The sequence below is a fragment of the Trichechus manatus genome, unplaced genomic scaffold, assembly GCF_000243295.1.
Source record: "Trichechus manatus latirostris isolate Lorelei unplaced genomic scaffold, TriManLat1.0 scaffold00080, whole genome shotgun sequence".
Classification (NCBI taxonomy): domain Eukaryota; kingdom Metazoa; phylum Chordata; class Mammalia; order Sirenia; family Trichechidae; genus Trichechus; species Trichechus manatus.
Window position 1 is genome coordinate 5,532,333 of NW_004444016.1, and position 17,310 is coordinate 5,549,642.

The following is a 17,310-nucleotide window of genomic DNA, read 5'->3' on the forward strand; positions in this document are numbered from 1 at the left end:
AGGAGCTGCATCCCTGCTGGAATTGAAAAACATCCTTGAGGGCTGCAACTTTTACCCAGAAGGTTACCATGCCAACAACAGCCTCCTTGCCCAACAGGGATGAAAGCAAACAAGGCCCAAGGCCGTGGGTGATGCACATCTATTGTGTGTCCACAAACTTGCCTGGAACACATTAGGGGTTGCTAACTGCAGCACAGCAGGATGGGACTGCCACTGAGTGGCAAGACGATTCAGGTTAGATTTAAGTGGGACTCCAGGACAGGCAGGACTGATGAGTGCAGGGCAGGGCCAACTAGCAAGGACTGGGAAATGTTTTTTTGAGACTCATACCCATCTCTTGTTGAAATGCGTGGGTGTGGGACTGACAGCAGGCGTGGGAGGGGATGGTGTCCTAGATACCATGTTCTGGCTGTGATGGGAACTTCAACTTCCTCAAGGTTCTTTTTGCCCTTGCCAGACGGTCCAGGAGGTCACCTGTGCTCTGGGCTAGGTAGAGAAAATCAAATCCTTGTTGACCTCGATAAGCCATTACCGAGTAGCAAGCAGGGACCGCAGATTATGGGGGAGATGGCTGAACTAAGAAAGGAGAGCATGAGGGCCACTGATAAGCCTCTGGTAAAGGCACCAAATCTTGGCAGTAAAGCTTCGCGGATCCCAGAGGAGGGACAGTCTCCCCCTAAGAGGCAGGGCTTCCAGGAATAATGGCCGAGCACTCAAACACTTCATCTCTCCCTGCCCCCACACCCACAATTAAATCCAGAAAGTGCACACAGCAGAGGAACTGACATTTATTAAGAACCCACTACATGCCAGGCACTTTACATGCACAAACACACCATTTCATTTAATTATCAGAACAAACCTGCAAATCAGGAATTATTATCTCCATTTTAGCAGAAAATCAGGAAATTGCGGTTCAGAGAGGGTTAACCAGCTGGTAAGAGAAGGTGGGATTGGAACCCCCTCTGTCTGAAAGGGAAAACCTCTAAGTTACGGTATGTTCTTCGGGAAAGATCTCTACGGAAGCCGTTGGCCCCCCGTTTAGTCCTCCCTCCAGACTTCCCAGGAGTCAAGTCGGCTGAGAAGAGGCTAAAGGGACACAGACGGCTGGTGTCTAGGGAAGCCAGCCCCGCCAGCGATGATGCACGGTCCGTGGCCGCACCGGGAGGTGCTTAACCGGCATCCTCTCATTTTGTCCCCACAACCCTCAGAAGACGAAACCGAGTCTCAGAGGCGAGCGTGTTTTACCCAAGGTCACAGAGCGAATGCCTGGCCGAGCTGGGGTTCCACCTCGGCTCCTCAGGCGCCCAAGCCGGGCACGATCCAAGGCCCCGCCGATTGCGCCCTCCCCCATTCCCGGTGCTCCCTGCAAAGACGGAGGCGGAGGGGAGAAACGTGCTGGAGAAGACGGGACAGACGGGGCCGCGGGGGCGCGGCCCGGGGTGTGTGCCGGGAGGGCGAGGGGTGCGGGTCGGGGGCGGGCGGCGCGGCCCGGGACTCCGCGGCCAGCGGCGGAAGTGGCCTCCATCCCGGGTGGACTCCCCGCCCGCCCCCGCCGGCCCCTTCGCCAAGTATGGCGCTTCCTCCGGGAGCCGTACAAGGCGCTTCCTCCCTGCCCGAGGCCCATACAAGGCACTTCCTTCCCGGCGCGTCTGGCAGGCGGCCCGTGGGCCGCTGTGGGCCGGGAGCCCGGCCCTCAGAGTCCGCCCGCGCCCGGAGGCCAGCGGCCAGGGGACCCACTGCCAAGTGGAGGCGGCCGGCGGGAGGGGCCTGGCGTGCGCCCAGGCCCCATCGCGGCCCGGGCCCGGCGGAGGCGAACGCGGGGCAGGCAGGCTGGGGAGTCCCGATGTAGGCGCCGTGTCTTCGTCTTCCCACAGAAGGTCTGAAGTTCCCACTGTCCCCTACCGGTTTCATATTTTGTCCCACTTTTCTCTCCTATCCCTGAAGAGAGCACACCCTTGCTGGAAACCTTTCAGCGGCTCCCAGCCCAGAAGCTAAAGCCCAAACTCCTAGGCAGGCATGGAACTTGCCGCTCCTCGCCTTACCTCTCCTCCTTTTTTGCATTTTGCAAGTTAGTCTTCGGTAATATCTAACTGCTTTGTATTTCTTTCTTCCTCCCTCTTTGCTGTTTCCCACTACTCCCTGCCTTTACTCAAACTGCCCCCTCTGCCTGGAATGCCCTTCCCACCCCATTCTGGTAGAAATAACTGGTACCTATCCTTGTGAGGGCTTGGTGGTGGTTCTGGGTGGAAATCCTTCCCTCCCCCTGCTTTTCCACACCCTCCCCCCGCCCCCACCTCACAGTCTGTTACACACTTAACACAGTATTATACATCTGTTCATTTATTGGGACTGCGATTTGATCTTTCTCATCTTTGCATTCTTGGTGTCTAGCAATGTAAGTTGTCAGTAAATTATAATTATTATGGTATCTGAGTGAGGGGATGGAGGGAAACGACCCTGTTTGTTTGCAGGCCTGCCACAGTTCCTTTTCACCTTGGACAGGGGTTTCTGATTTTAGGTCCCGCCCTGGCATCTCTACCTGCTGTAGCTCCGTGGTCTGGAGATTCACAGGTACAGAAACTTGCATGGGTAGTTTGATTCTGTAGGGCAAGTTAGAGGTGTAGGGGAGGAGCCACAGCTGGGGCAGATGTACACCCCGAGTGGGGCTGGGGTCTGGAGGAGGGCCCACTGGGTGCCCTTCCTCCACCCAGAATACCACCCCCACCCACCCCTTGCTCACCTTACAGCTCTGGTTTATCCACTGCAGGAAACAGCAAGCCCCCACAAGGCCCTCCCTGCAATGCCTCCCGGGACTCAAACCTGGCCCAGCCTTGTCTTACCCAGACCTGATCTGCGCAAGATGAGCAAAGATCAGAGAGAGGAACCAGACCTCAGCAGAGACCAAACCAGCAGCATTTCCCTAACCACCACACCACAGCTCTTCCAGGAGCGCAGCACATCATCAGAGTCCAGGCTTTCTGCTGAAGCAGCCTGTGAGCCTCGTGTTCTGCATCAGGTGAGGTGGAGAAAGAAAGGCTTGGAGATTGGGGTAGGGGAATATGCCAGGGAAAGGACTTCTCTTCTAGCACCACCCGGCCTCTGCACTTGATCTAGAATAAAATCATTCACAGGCTTCCAGTCTTGGGTGGCGCATGTAGGCTGCATGCACCAACACACATACACACTGTGAATATGGCCAAAAGGTAGGGAGCTTTGTTGGTCTCCCAGCCGAAGGTTGGCTGGGTGCCTGCAAATTGGGTGTACAGAGAGGAGATAGTCTCTAAGGTACAGGACTGAAGGTTTATGTTGTTTTTGGGAAAAAAATGGGTCTCAGGTTGTGGGCTGCACACCCAGGCCCAAGGATACCTCTCAGCCTTGTTTTCCCACGCAAGGCTGCAGGCCCTCAGCAGCCTCCTCTTCAGAGCTAGGATTGTGGGTAATGTAGTTCACAGAGGCCAGGCTCTCAGTATGCTGGTTCCTACCCTCTGTTCCCTGCCTCTCTGTCTCCTGCCAGGCACCACCCCCTCCTGCTCTAGGTTGAGGGCAGCTCTGGGTGAGGAGGCGGTGATTGCTCCTCACAGGGCTGGGAGATCCCCAGCTGGAAACAGGTAAGCCATTTATGGCTGAGCAGAGGGGGAAGGCCTGAGAGGAGCTGGGGAGCCCTGGCAACCTCTTCCCCTGCTATGGAATTTGCAGGAGCCCCAGGCCTCTGCTGGGCAGGCCTTGTGTTCTTTTCTGGGTGAGTGGCATTTGATCCCCTGAGAGCCCTATGAAGTGATAGGGGTCCTGGGCTGCTTCCTGCTCTGATACTTCCGTGGCCCTGGGGCCCAGCTTTTGGGCCGCTACACTGTGGGGATATTGAAACTCCGGGATTGATAAGCTGAGGCATTTTGCAGAAGGGGTCTACACCCAATATGACAGTTTCCTAGTATTTCAATACATTTTTTTCTTCTCATTATTTTTATGTGCTTGTCTCCTCAGCCAAACCTTGTGTAACCTCCAGCACCAATCCTGTGTTCAGGTTGTAACAAGTGTTCTTGCTAAAAGGAAATCTAACTCCTCGTTACCAAGACTGGTTGGGGGCCACTTTTGCCCCCACCACCTCCAATACCTTGAACTTATTGGGTGCTCCTTGTTGGCACTGACTGTGTCGGTCTTGTTGACTACTATATCACCATTGTCTGGTATGGAAACAATTGTTGTGTGAACGAATATGAAGCTGTAATAGCTAATATTGTTTATGGAGTGCTCGACACACACTTCATTGTCACAGTGTTTTACAGATTGGAAAACAGCTTCAGCCGTTAAGTACCTTTCACCAAGGTCTTGAGTGATAGAGCTGTGATAGGAACCTTAGAGGCTCCCTTCATGCTGGCACCTAGTAGGTACCTCTAGCTACTGAGCAGACAGGTGGGTGAGGTGAGGTGGACCAACATACATGATCCAGCTGGCCTGAACCGCTTGCTGCCACGTGTACCTGTCTTGGGGCTAGTGCTTCCCTGGCTTGGTCCCATGATGCAGATGCTGCACACAGTCAGGAGAGCTGCCAGGGAATCCTCCCAAGAAGCTTAATGAGAAAGACCCTCTGATCTGCCAGGGTTTGGGAAAGTCTTCAGGCAGCGGCCGAGGGGACTGGAGATGGCAGATGGGCTCTGAGGGCTGAGCAGCAGTGTTTAGGGGCTCAGAGGTCACCAGGGACCTCCTTGTCTGTGAATCCAGTAGTTGTTCTTCAGTCGTCATCTTCCTTGACTAAATCTCAGCTGCATTTGACAGTACGTGATTATCTTTTCTTGAAATCCTCCTTCGTCACTTCCATGTCTTGAGTGACAATGCCCTGGTTTCCCTCCCACCTTTCCTGCTGCTCCCTTTGAGCCTCCTCTGCTGTCTTACCCTCCTCTACTTGGACATTAAGTATGGCAGCGCTTCAAGACTCAGCCTCAGGCTCTCTTCTCAAACTGTACTGTGGCCAGGACCTCTTCGGGAAGCAAATCTGAACTTGTCACTCTGCTGCTTAAAACACCTCAATGGCTTCTCATATTCCTCAGAATAAAATCTCAAGTTCTCAGCAAGGCCTCTGAGGCTCAGCCTGGTCGGCCCCTGATAGCCTAACTTCGTCTTGCACCGCACTCCAGCGTCATTCTCTGTGTTTCATCCATATTGGTCTTCATCTAGTTTCTCCTCAACTGTGCCCACTAACACCCACCCCCACCACACACACATGTTCTCACTGCCTGGGATGCTCTTCCTCTTCTTTGCCTAGTTAGTGTCTTCTTCTCTCAGCTCAGACACCAGTGTCTCAGAGCTTTCTCTGGATTCACTGACCAGGTCAGATTCTCCTGGGACAGGTGTTTATCCCAAATGGGATTTCACATTCATTAGTGTGATCCAGTAACCTGGAAGCCCATCAAGACAGGAACTGTGTCTCTTTTGCTCAACAGTCTAGCGCAGTGTTTGGCTGTAATAGGCACTTATTTTATATGACAAATGAAATATTTGTATTTAACAAAATAAATAAAAACTTAGTTTATTTAACAAAACACCCTCATTTAAACATGAAGAAACTGAAACAGAGAAGTAACATGCCCAAGGTCACAGATCTAGTAAGCTGCTGAGTGGGATTCATCCCTTGGACGTCAGGGTCCAGTGTCTGTGCTGTTAGCTCCCTGCACTGCCCCTCCACCTGTTAAGTATTTTTTGAAAGTAAAGAAGAGAAGAAGGGAGGAAGAAAGGTGTCTGGGAGACAAAGGGGTCCCTCCTCTGTCCACCCACAGAAATGCAAAGTTGGAGATTAAGAATAAAGGACCACACTTCACCAGAAAAGATGTATAAATGGCTAATAAGCACATGAAAAGATGCTCAACACCATTAGTCATCAGGGAAGTGCAAATCAAAATGAGAATGACACCAGCAATGAATTAATTTCCTAAGGAAATTAAGAAAACAATTCCATTTACAATAGCATCCAAAAATACCTAGGGATAAGTTTAACCAAGGAGGTTGAAGACTTGTGCACTGAAAACTAAAAATATTACTGAAAGAAATTAACCACAAACCAAACCAAACCCTCTGCTGTCATTGATTCAGACTCATAGTGACCCTGTAGGACAGAGTAGAATTGCCCCATAGGGTTTCCAAGGCTGTAATCTTTACAGAAGCAGACTGCCACATTTTTCTCCCTTGGAGTGGCTGGTGGGTTTGAACCAATGACCTTTCAGTTAGCAGCTGAGCATTTAACCACTGTGCCACCAGGGCTCCTTGAAACAAAGAAGACCTAAATAAATGGAAAGACATCCTGTGTTCATGGATTGGAAGATTAATATTGTTAAGATGTTCAGTACTACCTAAAGCAATCTATAGATTCAGTGCAATCCCTATCAAAATTCCAGCAACCTTTGTAAAAACAGAAAGGCCAGTCCTCCGATTCAGATGGAATTGCAAGGGATCCTGAATACCCAAAGCAATATTGAAAAAGAACAAAGTTAGAAGACTCACACTTTCCTATTTCAAAACTTACTGCAAAGCTACAGTAATTAAGTCTTCACGACCTTGGATTTGGTAATGGATTCTTAGATATGATACCAAAATCACGAGCAACAAAAGAAAAAATAAATTGGACTTCATCAAAATTAAAAACTTTTGTGCATCAAAGGACATTATCAAAAAAGTGAAAACAACTCACAGAATGGGAGAAAAATTTTTCAAGTCATCTGATTAAGAGTCCCGTATCCAGAATGTATACAGAACTCTTAACAACTCAACAACAAAAAGACAAAACGGGACCTCATACCATCAAGAAAGCAGTGCTGGGAGCAGAGCTCGTCCTTTGGACTGGGGTCCCTGCACCGAGAAGCTCCTAGTCCGGGGGAACACTGATGAGAAGGCCGAGAGAGAGAAAGCCTTCCCCTGGAGTTGACACCATGAATTTGGCCTTTAGTCTACTTTACTGTAAGGAAATAAATTTCTCTTCGTTAAAACCATCCACTTATGGTATTTCTGTTATGGCAGCACTAGATGACTAAGACAGAATTTGGTACCGACAGAGTGGGGTGCTGCTCTAACAGATACCTAAAATGTGGAAGCGGTTTTAAAACTGAATGGATAGACATGCGGCAGTGACGGGACCAGCAGCAGCAGCAGAGAACCTGCAGCAGCAGCAGAGAACCTACAGCAGCAGAGAAGCAGCAACAGCAGAACCAGGAGACCGGTGAAAAACGGCACTGGAACCGACCCACTGAGCAAGAGAGCTGAATGCCTGTGAGCAAGAGGCTTCCTGGTGGAGTGGGGTGCCTCTGGGCCCTTATCAGTGGAGCTAGGCTTGCCAACCCACTGAGCGAGGGAGTTGAGTGCCTGTGCGCAGAAGCCTTCCTGGCGGAGTGGGGTGCCTCCGGGCACTTACCGGTGGAGCTACAGAGCTTTGGAACACCTGCCCCAGCAGGGTAGATGCAGGCAAGAGGCCCAAGGGCCAAGAGACCACAAGAAACAGAAGCAGAAGCTGAAGAGACAAGGGACACAAGAAGCCGAGCTGCTTCAGTCTCAAAAGGTATGGCCATGACCTCAGGGCTTTCAAAGGGTGGAGCCATGGCCTCTGGTGTTTCTAAGGGTGGAGTTGCCACTCCGATGGACTAGAATGGTGGAGAATGGTGCGCCTAAAGCCAAGGGAGCAGAGTTGCTGTCCCAGTGGACCTGGAAGGCCGAGCTGAAGCCCAGGGCCAAGGGGCCTCCACTCAAAATGCAGAGACTATGGCCAATACCTAGAGTCTGGAGGGCAGGGCTATTGTGTAAATTGTCTCGGAGAACAGAGGTTTATTTTCAAAGGCTTGAGGGCTAATGTAATGTGTTCTGCTGACTTGCTTGGTGCCTGTTATCCTTTCTTTCCCTCCAGTTTCTCCCATTTGTAATGGAAATGTCTAGCTTGTGCCCATTCTGCCATTGTGCCTTTGGAAGCAGATAACTTGTATTCTAGATTTCACAGATGAAGAGGAATTTTTGGATTTTGGACTTGGAGTTAAGACTTTTGCTATGATATGATGGGGTGAATATGTTTTCCATGTTGCAAGGATGTGATTTTTTGGGCCGAAGGGTGGAATGTCATGGTTTGAATTATGTCCTCCAAAAAATGTGTGTATCAGTTTGGCTAGGCCTTGGTTCCTGGTACTGTGTGATTTTCCTGTATGTTGTAAACCTGCCTCTATGATGTAAATGAGGGAGGATGGGTGGCAGTTGTGTTAGTAAGTCAGGACCTGATCTACAAGACTGGATTCTGTCTTGAGGCAATCTCTTGAGATATAAAAGACAGAAGTGAGCAGGGAGACAGGGGGACCTCATACCATCAAGAAAGCAGTGCTGCAATTGGAAGAGCGTAGTCAATGTCACTGAACTGTGCATGTAGAAATTTTTGAAATGGTGTATCTTTGGCTATGTATATTTTCACCAAAAAAAAGGGTCGAGAAGTTAGAGGGTTGACATGTTGTGGGGTTGTTAACCAATGTCATAAAACAACATGTGTACTACTGTTTCATGAGAAACTATTTGTTCTGTAAGCCTTCACATGAAGTATAATAAAAAAAAAAACAGAAGTTAAAAATAAAAAAATTAAAAAAAAAAAGCAGTGCTGGGAGCAGAGCGCGTCCTTTGGACTGGGGTCCCTGCGCACCGAAGAGACGAAGGGCCAACAGAGAGAAAAAGCCTTCCCCTGGAGCTGACGCCCTGAATTTGGACTTTTAGCCTACTTTGACTGTGAGGAAATAAATTTCTCTTTGTTAAAAAAAAAAGACAAAACAGCCCAATTAAATGGGCGAAAGGGCTTGAATAGACATTTCTCCAAAGATATACAAATGGTCAACAAGTACATGAAAAGATGCTTAGTCGTTGTTCTTTTTAGTTGCCCTCAAGTCGGCTCTGACTCATGGCGACCTTATGTATAATAGAACAAAATGTTGCCTGGTCCTGTGCCATCTTCATGATTGTTGGTGTGTTTTAGGGAAATGCAAATCAAAACTATAATGGGATACCACTTGACACACACTAGGATGGCTACTAAAAAAAAAAAAAAACACTCCAGAAAATTACAAGTGTTGGCAACTATATGGAGAAATTGGAACCCTTGAACATTGCTAGTAAGAATGTAAAATGGCTCAGCCACTGTGGAAAACAGTTTGGCAGTTCCTCAAACTGTTAAACATAGAATTACCATATGACTCAGCAATTCCACTCTTAGGTATATACCCAAAATAATTGAAACATGTACAGGTATGTGCATAGCATCACTATTGACAGTACTCAAAAGGTGGAAACAACCCAGATGGCCATCAATGGATAAAATGAATAAACTCTAGCTGCTGCCGAGCTGATTTTGACTCATGTGTTGCCGAGAACAGTTCTCCATAGGGTTTTCATGGCTGTGACCTTTCAGAAGCAAATTGTCAGACCTTCCTTCCGAAGTGCCTCTGGGTGGGTTCAAACCACCAACCTTTTGGGTAGTAGTTGAGTGTTTAGCTCTTTGCAGCACACAAGGTCTCTCTCTCCCTCTCTCTCCATACACACACACACAAATGGAATATTATTCAGCCATAAAAAGGAATGAAGGCCTAATACATGCTACAATGTGGATGAACCTCGAAAACAATTATGCTAAGTGAAAGGTGCGAGATGCAAAAGGTCTCATGTTGTACGATTCCATTTATAGGAAATATCCAGAATAGATAAATTCATAGAGACAGAAAACAGATTGGTGGTTGCCTGGAGCTGGGTGGAAGAGGGAATGAGAAGTAACTGCTTAATGTCGGTAAATGCTTACTGAATGAAAGAATGACACTGGCGTTAACCTGAGTCCAACTGAGGAACAGAGGTGGCAATGGGATGGGTCTGCGGAAACAGAAGGCTGGAAGACACTGAGTCTCCGGGGGCCTTTGCTCAGTTCCCCAGGGAGGGGCCGAGCCTCCTCCATGCTACCTTTCTTCAGAATCAGAGTTTGACAGGGGTGCAAGGGAGGGCCTCTAGCTCTAAGCACAGGAATGCAACTTTATTTGGAGGAGCTTCAACTCCTCTTCAAGCAATGTCCTAGCCTTTCCACAAATAGAGCCCCCCTGCCCATTTTTTCTTCATGCCCGTCTGCAGGCCTTCCAGTGGAGACTGTGTCATGAGGTGGTTGGTCCATGCCGCCTGCTTCATCTCCCCCGCACCCAAGCCTAAGCTAGGAATGTACTTGGGTCTGGACAGCCATGTAACATGGGGCAGGTGTACCCCCTGCCCCCCTCCGCCACATCAAGCCCTGACATCTCATTCCCAAGCCTAGCCTCCCCACCCTTACCCCTCTGCATCTTTGTCCGTACCTCAGAAGATCTTTGCCTTTTCTGCTTGGAGCCTTTCTCTGAAGTTTCCACCCTCCTTCCCTGGCCTCTTGGCTTCCCTGGAAATGGGTTTGCCCCGTGGGTTTCACTTGGGTGGGGATGGAGCACCAAGCAGAAGGGGTAGAAGAAGGTAGCATATCCCAGCATAGTGGGAGAGGGAGCTGGAAATTGGTGGCAGTCAGGGAAACCTAGATGGGGCTAATTTGGAACTCCTGGAGCTGGAGAAACAAGTTAATCTGCACGCTCATGCCAACCCTGACTCAGAGGGAAATGACTTCAAAACAGCTTTTATAACTCCACCTGGAGGTTGGCCACCTTTCCCCTCCCAGCTCTGTCTTTGGTTTCAGGCCACACTCACTTGCCCTTCTCTGATCCTCCGTTTTTTCATCCATAACAACTGGGGAGAATAGGGCTTAGATGAAGAATAACAAGATCATCCGCGTATGAGAGCACTGAGTTTGGAGTTGTAACATCAGGTGTCATGTTGGCTCTGCTAATTTACTGCATCAGTTTCACAGGTCATTGTATTGCTCTCTGGGCTTCACCTTCCTTATCAATGAGGGGGCTGAGATAGGTAAGGTCAAAGTACCCTTCAAGTGATAAAATTATGATTCCCTAAGTTGAAATCCCTGGGTGGCGCAAATGGTTAAGTAGTCAGCTAACTGAAAGGTTATGTTTGAACCACCCAGAGGCACCTTGGAAGAAAGGTCTGGTGATCTTCTGAAAGATCACAGCCATTGGAAATCCTATGGAACACAGTTCTACTCTGACACTCATGGGGTTGCCATGAGTTGGAACCGACTCGATGGCAACTGATACAAGAAGTTAAAATATTGGGGCAATGGAAGAGCTAAATGTGGCTGTAGACAAAGAGCTAGAGTATAATAATGACTCTTGTCCTCCCCGAGAATAGGCTCTTAATTCTTAGGTACAGCTCTGCCTTCTTTCTTTACCTCCAGGGTTGCTCACCTAGCTAGGGGTCAAGGGCCTGTTTTTCCTACTGCCTCATCTCATCCAACACCCGGCCATCCCCTGATTTAAACCTGAGGCATGTGACAGCAGCTTCTCTTCTGGCCCTGCTTCTGTTGTCTTCCTTCCAGCTTGGGTACCACCAACTTCCAGGCCTCAGCCTCCAGCCCCGAGTCCCACAGGTTGAGTCAGAGTAGGGATTGCTCCTGAACTTCAAACCCTGCAGCAGAACTAACTCTTAAATGCTAACCTCTGAGTTGAATCCAAATTGATTAAAAAACAAACTTCAATTAAGAATCAAACCAGTTTTGTTTTAAATACCTTGTGAACTAGTTAGAACCCAAATGCTATCTTTATCATTTATGTTTTAAGAATTATGTAACAACACGGCAAATAATAAGTTTAGAGAAAGAAGATTGTAAGTGGTATATACAGTGTAACTTTTTTTAAGACGAGGGGAAAAAAAAAAAAAAGTCCCCTGTAAGAACCCCACCTCCCCAAACAAACAAAAATTCTACATACCTAATAGTAGATAAAAGACTGGAAGGAAAAAGACCAAAAGTTAAGTGACTGTTTTTCAGATTGTAAGGTTCTTTTTTTCCAAAAAATTTCCTTAGTAAAAATCCCTTATTTTAAATTCCTTGATACTTCAGTGTATATTTCCTAAGGAGAAGGGTATTCTCTTACATAACCACATGCAGTTACCAAATACAGGAAATTTAATATTGATACAATACTTATCTATAGTCCATGTTCCAATTTCAATTGCGTTAATTGTCCTACTGACAAAATTTTTTTTCCCACTTCACTTTGCTGCCCAAATGGGTATCTTTTTATTTATTTTTTATTGTACTTTAGGTGAAGGCTTACAGAACAAAATAGTTTCTCATTTAACAGTTAGTACACATGTTGCCCTATGACAATGGTTAACAACGTCACAACACATGTATGCTATCCTTACTCAACCTTGGGTTCCCTATCACCAGCTTTCCTGTCCCCTTCTGCCTTCTGGCCCTTGCTACTGACAAAAATTTTTAAGATACCCTAGTATCTGAAAATTTCTCTTATGTGTGTACTTTCTACTCTGATGATGCTGGAGAAATTAAGGGCCCTTCTACAGAGACCCCAAAGGAGCTCCCTTTGTCCATCACCTGTGGCTGTAGCTAAGCTGGGCCGACCAGTCAAAATGTGCGTGTGTGTGTGTGTGTGTGTGTGTGTGTGTGTGTGTGTGTGAAGGACAGGATGCTAGGTGCCTTCCAGATTCAATCTAAGTTGTTGGTTGTCTCTGAAAGCACAACAGGGTTTGGTGAGTCCACATCTTGTCATCTTCTCAGTTGTACCAGCAACTGTTTGATCCTTTCTTGAGTGAAGAGTGATCTGCCGTTTTCATTAGCTTTGGGACCAAACAGATAACTTGGAGCCTCAGATTTTCCCACTTAGTTGCTTGTGAACTTAGGCAAGTGATTGTTAGCAGTACCTATGTCATTATGTTTTTCTAAGGATTAAATGAAATGATGCATGTGACACACTTACCAACGTGCCTGGTGCATAGTAGCTGTTCAATGCATGTTACCCAGACTTACTGCCGTCGACTCCATTCCAACTCATAGCGACCCTATAAGACAGAACTGTCTCATAGGTTTTCAAAGGCTGTAAATCTTTATGGAAGCAGACTGCCAGAGAGCGGCTGGTGGGTTCAAACTGCCGACCTTTCAGTTAGCAGTTGAGCGCTTAACCACTGTGCCACCTTAGGTCCCTGGGTGGTACAAACGGTTTGCATTTGACTACTAACTTAAAGGTTGGTGGTTCGAAGCCACCCAGCAGCGCCAAGGAAAAGGCCTGGTGACCTACTTCTGTAAAGACTACAGCTGAGAAGACCCTATGGAGTTCTACTCTACAACACATGGGGTTGCTGTGAGTTAGAATCGACTTGATGGCAGCGGGCTTGGGGTTTTTTTTTTTGGCTTATAATGATTTTACAGATGGATAGGTCAAAACCCAGATTGTGTGATAAGAAGGAAACTGGGCAGAGCTGGAGCTCTCCTCTGTTCACTCATCCCTGCTTCCTTTGATAGTTTGCCTTCTCCACTTCTCCATATTTTAAGGGCAAAAGCAAGCTGTCCCAGGCACCTCATACTTGTCAGAAATCTCCCCACCAGAAGCAAATGGCCTTTCACAGCCACTGTCCTTAACTCTAGCACCACCTCGTGGTCACCAGAGAAAATGTACCCTGGCTACCTCCAGAGGACCAAAGTTGTAGTGGAGGGATCAGAGCAGCTCCCATCTGAGCCCTTGCCAAGTGCCAGGCACTGTAGTGTACTTAACGTGCCTCACGGCATTTAATCCTCACTGCAATCCTTAGTGGGCATTATTACAGGTAGGGGAATTGTGGCTCAGAGGTTAAGTAATTTGCCAAGGTCTCAAAGGATTTATAACCCAGTCAGATTTCAGATCTCCTGCTCACCACTATGGAGCCTTGGTGGTGCAGTGGTTAAAAGCTTGGCTGCTAACCAAAAGGTCGGCAGTTCACGTCCACCAGCCACTCCTTGGAAACCCTACAGGGCAGTTCTACTCTGTCCTATAGGGTTACTGAGTTGGAATCGACTTGACTCCAACTTATTTTTTTTGGCTCACCACTGTACTATCCTGGTAGCTTTACAGCTGGAAACTGAGGGATAGGAAAAGACTTAGCTTTAGCCACAAGCCCAGGTAATGAATGGCAGAGCTGGAACCAGAGCTGTTAAAACTGCTCATCCTGGGCTCTTAATTGAGCCCCAGGATAAGCCTGCCAGTCAGTTTCAGGGAAGGACTCCTGGAGATCACTATACCTGAAACAGAATTCACCAGTTGATTTTCAGAGGAAAACCCTGGGCGAGGTACCTCTAACTTCCTCTGCTGATCAGCCACGTCCTCATCAACTTTGGCACCCAAAGTGCTCTAAAACCAACAAATAACTGAGCCCTGCTTCACTGACTCTAGTGTGACACTTCCACACTCCTTGGCTGGCCAGTTCCATGTCCCTGGAAGTGAAGTCTGCATTGGGGTGGGGACTTGGCAGGTGGGAGTCCCGGCTGGCACTCACTCAAATTGGCAGCAAGGGAGAAGCTGACATGTCTTAAATTTCACCTTGGCACTCAGCCCCGAATCCACTGTGCCTGTCTGGAAGCATCACGGCATGGGAACCAGAGCTGAGAACAAAAGACGGCAAGCGCTGCAGGCCCAGACGGGCAAACACCACAGCCCACACATCCGGCACCACTGTTCTACCTTCCAACAACTTCTGACTTCAAGAATAGCACCTAGGGATGCATCAGGAGGAAAAATATCCTACCCTGCTATGCACAGGCAAGTTGCAGAGCATGACTGGGTTTCACCAGGGCTACCCTCTAGAGCAAATGAGAAAAGGTATGCAAATATGCTGAAAAAGGAGTGGCAGAATTGCCATTATTGGTCAATTTCATGTTTTCTCAATTCTGGTGGGAAGCAAACCATGCACCACCTTGGTTCTATGAGGCTTCCTAAACTACCAAATAGAAAGGGGCTCTAATCACCTCAACCTTTGGGGAAAGCAAATGAAATAAATTCTCTTCTGCTCGTGGAGCCCTGCTCCACTGGACTGGCCACGACTTGCTCTTGGATGGGTCTAACGATGGGGCGAATACTTATCCAGCATCAGGTATGTAAATCTGGGAGGGTGGGAGGGAAAGGGCCTAGGCTTAGTTTCTGCTCTTTCACCTAGGCCATTCTACTACAGGACTTGAAGGCAACCAGGTGTATAAAGAATAAATTTTGGAATTAGGTCTGGGATACAGCTTTGCCATTACAGAACCGTAACTTAATCTCTTGGTCTCAGTTGCATCACCTGTGAAGTGGGGTACACCATCTGCCTTCAAGGGATGTTGAGAACTACCTGGGATAACATTTAAAATGCCTTAAACACCGCCCCCCCCCCACGTTTCTCTTTTGAGTGCATATGGAATATACAAATTCAGTGGAGCCCATCAGCTTGAACCTCCTTCCCCATCATGAGCTCAGACACCCTTTTGCATATACCTTTCCATAAGCAAATGTAATGAAAAGAACTCAAATCTAAGGCTGAAGTTTATCAGTCATGACTAAACTGATCCATGCCTCAGAGCCAGAGTGCCTCACACTGTCTCCACAGCACAGACCTAAAGAATCTCAAGCACACAAAGTATATTCTTAAATATGGTTTAATACTCTTCTCCATTTCTGTACATCACAACACCAAGATTTTGCTGCTTAAGATCTCTCTGCAGAGGCTATAGAGAACGCAAAGGCTATGGTTTTCACCCCCTTATTTATGTGTTTGTATGTGTTTAAGTGTAATACATATCAGTATATATTGATACACACATCAATATATAATGCAATATATATCACCAAAGAGAACACATTGATTAAAGAAATACAAAAATTTGGCATCATTTCCAAACTTAAATAGTAAAAATAAAAACTACAAAAGGAGCTGCATACCCTAAATGTATCATGTGAAATAAGCATATCCAAAAATGTAAATTTACATCCAATTTCTCTGGTCTTGTCATATCACATTAGACCCATTTACAATGGCAAAACCCTAAGGTACTGCTGTGAAGACAGCATGTTTGCTTGCTCTTGGGTTTTCTGCAAACAAACAGCAGAGCCCAAACCAAAAGCCTGTTCCGGTGAAGATTCTCGCATCGGTGAACACCAAAGAATTGACTCTTCTCACTGGGAGTTGAGACATCAGGTTACACATTGACAGACAGTCATTTGGACCTCAGAGTACAGTGTGAGAACCAGAAACTACATTTTAAGACATACTCCATTCAAGTGAAACAGGATTATTGGAACGATAGGCAGGTCTGTAACCTGGGAACAAGGAGCTGGTTCAGACCAATAAAGCTACAAGTGACTGAGTCAAAAGTCAGTGAAGAACAGCAGTCAGGCACTACGTGTTAAAAGTACCCAATTTGAAAACCAAATGCACCCCACTACCCTAGTCAGTGTAGGGGGTGATACCAATTGACTTTTTAAACCTTTGGTCCTTCAAAGTCCATTTGGTATGCTTTTTCATTGCGACCACTGGGCACATTGTACACACTGTTCACTGTCACTACCTTGGGCAAGCCATCACCTTGCTTATCAGCTGGGTTCAAGTCCAACTTATAGCCCAACTGTGAAGCCCAGGGTTTCAGGCCCCCTTTTGGATCCAACATGGTTAATCCTTGGTGCCAGAAGCTGTGTCCCATCCCTTCCCACCACCCCCCCCACAATTTCTCATGAGAGGTGCTTGTAAGTCCCCTATGTGAAACAGATGCTCCAACCCCACCAGGAGGTCAGGGGTTTATAATTACATGCACAGTCATACATATCTTGTCCATCGTTCCTGTGAAAAACCTTGCAGTTCATTTTATTAAAATCAAAACATTCACATAATCTCATGCCATCCAACACAAGGAAAACACAACCATCTCCCTTTTACCAAGGATAGACCCAAGCAAAATAAAATTTCCTTTAAATTTCTGTTTCCACTTACATTGCATGTTTTATTTCTTCCAATCCCAGCAAAAGCACAGAAACCCCATCATATCCATCCCAAACTGGTTTCTAGTAAGCTAAGATTATGAGAACCTTTGTCAAAGCAATTGATGTTGACGGCTCCCAAACCCTGGGCACAAATGCATCTGAAAAAACAGATGGAAGGACACAGTGCACTGGCCCAAATGCTTCATGAGTCAGTCTGACTTTGCAACACAATTTTCATCCTTGAAACTGCCAGTCTGGAGGGGGAAGGGGCATGAGGGAGTGAAGTTGAAAATGCCTCGTATTAGCTCACCCATTCAACATTAAACAGAGACCAAGAGAGAAATGGTTCCAACATTTCACCACATATATTTCTTCTTAGCAGTCTAAGCTGAGAATGCCATGTAAATGGGTCACTGCAAAATGCAATTTAATTTTTCTCCAATCAAAATAAACAAAC